The sequence below is a fragment of the Ctenocephalides felis genome, unplaced genomic scaffold (genome assembly GCF_003426905.1).
Source record: "Ctenocephalides felis isolate EL2017-DRISC unplaced genomic scaffold, ASM342690v1 CF-g0.4_SCAFFOLD_01026, whole genome shotgun sequence".
NCBI lineage: Eukaryota > Metazoa > Arthropoda > Insecta > Siphonaptera > Pulicidae > Ctenocephalides > Ctenocephalides felis.
In genome coordinates, this window is record NW_020537180.1 from 1 (window position 1) to 7,421 (window position 7,421).

Sequence of the window (7,421 nt, forward strand, 5' to 3'; positions counted from 1 at the left end):
ACTTCGACCACCTCTGGAGCATCTGCCAGAAATCTCAAGTACTCGACACAAAATCACTACTTTAGAACCACTACATAGCATTGTCTTTACATGTATATTCGACATGTTGCAATTGTCCGAGTAAAGTCTTTACAGAATACACGACACACGACATATATCAGAGACTTTTGTGAATTAAAAGAATTTTGTGAATTCAGGTATGATACAGAAGCACTAAGTATAACCCACAAAAGCACATATATAAATTATATTATTGATAATTGCATATATATATAAATAAAGGATACATTGGCGCTGTAAATAAAATGTTTTTATAAAATTGATTCAAAATGGAGGCCCTGAAAGTAATTATGACTATTCAAGGAACACCTAAGTGCTTCAACACATCCCAATTTTTGGCTTTTAATTAACGTTCCACGATATATTAATTATATCAGATTGATTTACAGAATAATTAAATGATTTGATGCATAAATTAATTAAAACTAATCAAGGATTTAATTAAAAACTCTTAATTAACGCGAGCTCATTTTAATTCACGGAAATCTTTTTGACAAGTGAACAGATTGAAGTTAGCAAAATGACCGTTGCCGCTACTTGTACAATTTAAAGCGCGAAATTCAAACAGAAAATTTAATCTTTTAGATTTGCTTGAAAATATGAAAATATTCAGGTAGAATTAATTATATAATTATTTTAGCTTATTAATAATTTGATTTAGATTTTATACTTAAAACAAACTGAAAATAATATTATAAATTATATACCATAAAATTTGGAAATAACTATCAAAATAATAATATCACAAGCTATATGAACATAAATTTATTTCATTAAAAAACACAATTGAAATAAAAAATATTACTAATTAAATAAAATATACAAAATATTACTAATAAGAGGCGCTTTGTGTTATTGTTTTTGATTGCGCTTCTAGAAATGTTATTCAAGGGTTTTTGGTCCCAAAGTTTAAATCAACAAAATTAGTGAAAATTTACTAAAATAATCACAAAATTGTGATAATTATTATACCAATTTTTATCCTATTTTTTTTAGGACAGTTCAGATCAATACTGTTACCCCTGGGACTAGAACTAGATACCTTCCATCAATAATTATATTTTTAATAAGCTATATTAAACAGCTTACATTGAGTTAATAATAAATATATATATATATATATATATATATATATATATATATAAACAGTTTTTTTGTTAAGCAGAAATCTGTTATTTTTGTTCAAACGTCAAAATTAATGCTAAAATTCATAAATCCATTGTAATCTGCAAATAATTGATATCAAATTAAGGTGCGCTTCCAGTTTCCAGTGTATGTTACAGTATCATTAATAATACGAATTTCAATTAGTGAAGTACGACATAATACCGCGCGAAAGCTGAGAAGCGAGGTTTATCGCAACGAATAATTTAAATTTAATCATTAATATGTATGTAGGTATCTAGGTATGTATTTTTTATTTGTATTTGAAAAATTCATTCCATAAATAAAAAGTTATATTCAAATATAATTCAATCAATTGCAAAATCACCAATTTGTATAATGTTGACATAAGTTGTATCTAGTATAAGAATGATAAAAATACCTTTAGATTGCTTCTTAAAACTTGCATCTTCATCCAGTGCTAACAAATATCCTATTATTCATAATTTAAGCATAATATAAGATGTGGAAGATCTATGAAATGCTTTGTTGATGATTTGTAGAGATTCTTTCAAATCCATATGTGAATTATATTAATTATTATGCTGCCAAATCTTTCACATCAGCTTCGTTTAGTTTTTTTCTATTTAATTGGTTCAACTTATTAATAATTCTTGCAGTTGATGCTATCATTTAATAATAAACAAAAGGTTACATGCTTAACACAATTGTGTCAATACAATATTTTGTTAATTTCGCAAATTTGCATTATATATCTTCATAATATATATTTGTGCTTGCAATCAATATTGAGTGAAACGTATATTTAAATTTTATGCTATAAAGGTCCAAAATTGAAACTACTAAGAAGCGTTCATTAAATTCTTCCATTCTTGACATTTATGTTTCCATGAATATATTCTATGAATTTTAAATGTATGTTGATTTTGCCTTGCCCTATTAGATTCATTAGCTTTGTAAGTGCCAAAATCTATATAATCTATAAAATAATATTAGACATCTGTCTGTTTTTTGTACATAGACTTCCCTATGTATAATATCAAGAAGCTTCAATTTAATTTGTGTTTATTTCTCAAGTGTAATTCCCTGTAATATTATTTAATTAACTAACAATCAAGTATATTTACCTCTATGATATTTCTCCTGATTTATCATCAAATTCATAATAAACTTGAGTAAATTATCTTGAAGTATTAGAATATAATTTAGAGTATCTAAACAATCATCTGTAAGTGAACTTAGTAACCTCTTTTATTTTGCGTTTGCATTGTGTATTCTTGGTCATCTTTATAACATGTAAATAGAGTAACCCAAATAGGAATATAGTAATCTTCAGAATTCCTCCATTAAAAACTAAACTATCATAATTTAATTATACATTTTGTGTAGTTATTGCTAATATTAATAAATATTCAAGTATAGGGAAACCTATATTTGTATTGCATTTAAGAGTCTAATAAGCTTCGAATCATAATTTGATTATACATTCTTTGTAGTTATTCTTATTATTGAGAATTAGGCAAAGGTAGAGAATCCTACAGTTGCATTACAGATAAAAGTCAACTTGATTTGTAATTATATTTTTCCACTACAATTCTGTGCAACAATATTCAATTAGGTTAACAGTCGAGAACATTTACCTCTTATGATATTTCTCCTAATTGATTGATAAAATCATAATAAATTTGTGGAAAGTATTTTTAAGTATTAGAATATTATCTAGTATATAAAGGCAGTCATCTTTGAGTAAACTTAGTATCCATTTTATTTGCATTTAAAAGTGTGCCCTTCGTCATCTCCACAAAAAGATTATATTGTCCTGAATGAGTAGAGTAATCCAAATATCTCCAAAAATCCTTCATTAAAACCTAAACAATCACAAATTGATTATACATTCTGTGAAGTATTAAAAATTAAGTTTTTAAATAAAGTAAGTTATTGTTAACATAGTCACAGTATTAATGTAACAGATTTTTGTACTATAAATAATCATTAAACAAAATCAAAAATAAATACAGCATTTTTAATAGAAATGGTAGTTGAACTGACATGACATTTGACTGATAATACTTGTGAGTTTACACAAAGTTTATATAAATATTACAATAATGTTTTAACAGTTTATACTTACATTTTAATCGGTATTTATCATATCTTGATGTATTTATTGAAATATTTGCAGTTTTGATACGAATACGAACACAATAAAGAATAAGATGTTTTGCACACCCCGTTAAAACCCAAAAAATATGCCATGTACTAAGAAACCCAACAGACGTCATAAAAAAAAACGACTTACCAACATTCAGAGACGAAAGACACTGTGTAATACACCTAAACTGTCATTCGCAAATGAAACGTCAAAATAACACATATAACCTCCATAAAAGAATTGCTTTCACCCTAGACAATATACTAATGGCTTTCACAGTGAAATGTCCTTTGTTAGCGAATATTATTACGAAAAACGATAAATTTTGTTTGATTAGGACATTAAAGAGTGTTTTAGATTAGTTATTGTAGTTACTCACACTATTTTCTATGTTTTAAATTTATTGTCAGTTTTATTTACATTTCTCATCGAATTAAGACCAGGAATTTACACGCTTAAATATTAAATGAACATCAAAGTTCTTGATGTAAGCTCTGTTCATTAGAACTCAACTTCAAATTCATATTTTGTGTATATATTTATAATCATATAATAAAATGAAGTCAAACATATGATATGTATTAAATTGTGATATTTTCAGTCTTTCGTTTTATTAAAATATATATCAACACCTAACTCACATATATCGCATTTATAGTAATTGTATATAAATATAGTAATGATATTTAGAATGTTCTAAAATAATCAGGTGTATCTCATACAAATTTTAACAATATGATTGCCATGAAAAATACCAAACATAGTTAAAAAAAATCATCTATTCCGATAAATATTTTTATTAAAAATGAAATATATACACATTATATTATTTACAATTTGACCTATGTTATAGAAAACATTAGAAGAATGATACAAAATAAATACAAATGTGTATAATCTTCGGAAGATGATGAACAGGATTGTGTAGTTGAAGGAGCAGGGATATTACAATGGACTCGGCGTACATGTCTATCTAAAGTATGTATGGTTTTAAAGGTTTTATAACAAAATTGACACGAATTAGGATAAATGGCTCGTGGCTCTTTGTCATGCTGTCTCCTGAAGTGTCGATATAAAGAGCTACGAGCTGTAAACGTGGTTTTGCATTCACTACAAGCAAAGTCCATGTTGGTTTATTGGATAAATTACAAATAAAATAGATATCGAGAATAAAGAGCAAAGTGACTAAATTGTATAAATTGTGAAATGAGTATGAACTAAAGGCTAGAGCATGAAAATAGAAAGTAATGTAAACGTAAGTAAAAAAGTACCTAAATAATATGGAAGCTAAGCTATTAACGAAAATGTAAAAACTACTGAAATAATATGGACCTAAGCTAGGCCTAAATGTTAAAAATACCTAAATAATATGGCTAAGGTAGTAACGAAGCTAAATGTAAAAACGACTTAAATAATATGGAACCTGAGGTAGACCTAAATGTTAAAAGTACCTAAATTATATGGAACCTAAGCTAGTAACGAACCTAAATGTAAAAACTACTTAAATAATATGGAACCTAAGCTAGACCTAAATGTTAGTATCTAAATAATATGGAAGCTAAGCTAGTAACGAACCTAAATGTAAAAAGTACTAAGCTAGACCTAAATGTAAAAAGTAGCAAAATAATATGGAAGCAGCTAGACCTAAATGTGAAAAGAAGGTAAAGAAAGTGGAACCTAAGCTAGACCTTAATGTAGAAAGTGAGATAATAACCCTCATAAAACAAACCTAATGAAGAAGTAAATTTGTTAATTTCAAAAAGCGCAGTAAGAAATATAAATGAAAAGAAACAGAACGAATTATAATAAAATATGTTAATGTAAGAAAAATAATAATAAAAGCCTTACTTAAGAAGAAACGTGCACAAGCGAATTGATTGCATAGCACTAAAATGGTAACCGCAGAGGAAAGAACAATATAAAATGAAATGAAATAAATGAAAGAATCATAAAGGAACGAAATGAAAAGGCATAACTGCAAACTAAATGAAATTAAAAACGCACAATCAGAATAAAGGTCTTACTTGAACAGAAAATGGCGGACATGACACGATACAACGCTACAAGAAAAAAATGAGATCGAGCATATGCGCAGTAGTGGTAGAAGAATTGCACTAAATATTCCCCTAAATGATTTGCAGAAAGCAACACTGCTGAAATTTTGACAGGTTATGATCAACACCGGAGCCAACTTCAGTGTGTATGGGTTTTCTGGCAATCGTAATTTTTGTTATTTAATGACTCCTATGTTTTGCATAGTTTCAATTATGTGGCACACTTCACTGCTATCAGTTTACATGAATTTAATTTTGACGTTTAAAACTAAAAGAATAACAAAAATTTTGTGGTTATATATTTATACAAATTCAAATTTGTAAAAAAATGTGTGGAAATCGGTTGCCAAAATTGTATTGCAAAGTTATTGTGCCAAGCATATTGTTTTTAATCATTTTTACATAGTGTCATTGTGTGGTTTTAACGAATTTATTTTAAATTGCTTGTTTCTGTTTACTTTGAATCCATACAATTGATTGTTGTGCAGTGATTAATTACTAACGAATAGTGCTTAATTAGTGAGTTAATTACTAACGAATAGAGCTTAATTATTGATTGTAATTAAGTTTTTTATAGTTTTCAACATATATATGAGGTTTTACTCATGAAGTTTGATTTAAATCCCAATAATTAACAAGTTTGAGACAGGGGTTATGTTTTCTTCCGGAGGCTCTTTCACCCACGGGAGCGCCTCCGCGAGTAGCCTCCAACCAGCATATATAAGGCGGTGCTAATTAGCACGCAGCTCATTAGTGCGTCAGCTCCCGAACAGTGAACATCTCGTAGTGCAAGTACAATAAGTGATCAAAATGAACAATAATTATTTTACAACCAAGTAGTGTTTATAAAGTGTTATAATGTGTTCCGGTATGCAGTTTACACATATAAAAGGTAAGAACTTTTATTCTTTATAATTTTGCTTAATTATTAAGTTTTATTCGCACAACAAGTGACACCGTCTGGTACTGATTTGTGAACAATGTTTACATCTGTAAAAATATCGTAGGCGTGCTTTGTTGTTGATTTGCAATAAATTTATCACATATTATTTATTATTATTGCACTTTTACATAATATTTATTGAGATTTTTGCGTTTTTTCGCTATTCAAATTTTGTGACATTTGCAAAATCCAAGATGGCGGCCATAATCACCAACGGTGGTTTTGTCCTGTTTTAAATAATATAACCGTTTTCACGGCGTATTATTGATGAAAATTCAATAAACTTTGACCTAATGTATCCATTTACATTAAAAAACTGCACCTGTACAGTTATTTTTTTGCAAAAAAGCAACGAAAAATTCTTCGGTATTGAACCAAAACAAAACGGCGTCAACTGTCAATTGACCAAAGTTTGAAACGCCTTTTTAACATTACAATCATATTTGCAACGCTAAAACCCAATATAAATCATTTGTATTTCACAAATTTGATTCAGTTTCGTATAAAATTTCATATTGTTATTAATATTTATTATTTGCAAATTTTCTGCAAACTATTAACAAGCCATCTAGCGGCGCATTTGCAAAACAAGATGGCGTCCGTTGCTAACTTTAGTTCATCTGCAAACCAATGATAATTGATTTAAATACTTAAATTATTATTTATTCAATAATTATAAATACCTATTTATTCAATAATTATACTTATATTTTTTCACATATTATTTTCAAGTTACATAAAACAATAAATATAAAATGGAATTATTTCATATCATCTAGATGAATATTTTTTTAAAATAAAGATATAATGACATAATTCCATCATCTATTTATTATTTTATATGACTTAATTAATATAAAATTATAATAAATACATAAATAGTTATTATTTTCCATCAAATCTAATGTTATATTTTTCATTATTTTCAGATTTTGATATGATCTTATCACTTCGAGCCCACATCACTTCTAGTTTTCAGAGAGATGCAGATTTTGCAGATATTTATAATATTGAAGAGAATGGGCGAAGATGCTGCAAAGGTAGGATTTTTTTTATTTTCAACTTATGGAAGTTATATTATTTATTT

General features: G+C 27.3%; 2 long non-coding RNA genes across 2 annotated transcripts; one reads left to right on the top strand and one right to left on the bottom strand.

The window, feature by feature from the left end:
* Positions 1-2,318: 2,318 nt before the first annotated feature.
* Positions 2,319-3,415, bottom strand: LOC113365458. Its single transcript, XR_003366219.1, has 3 exons — positions 3,317-3,415; positions 2,826-3,053; positions 2,319-2,538 (listed from the first exon to the last, which is right to left on the bottom strand). It is a non-coding gene; the product is annotated as an uncharacterized LOC113365458 (long non-coding RNA).
* A 340-nt stretch (positions 3,416-3,755) lies between these two features.
* On the top strand, positions 3,756-4,507 carry LOC113365457. The gene is made up of 2 exons (XR_003366218.1): positions 3,756-3,824; positions 4,191-4,507. It is a non-coding gene; the product is annotated as an uncharacterized LOC113365457 (long non-coding RNA).
* Positions 4,508-7,421: the final 2,914 nt, after the last annotated feature.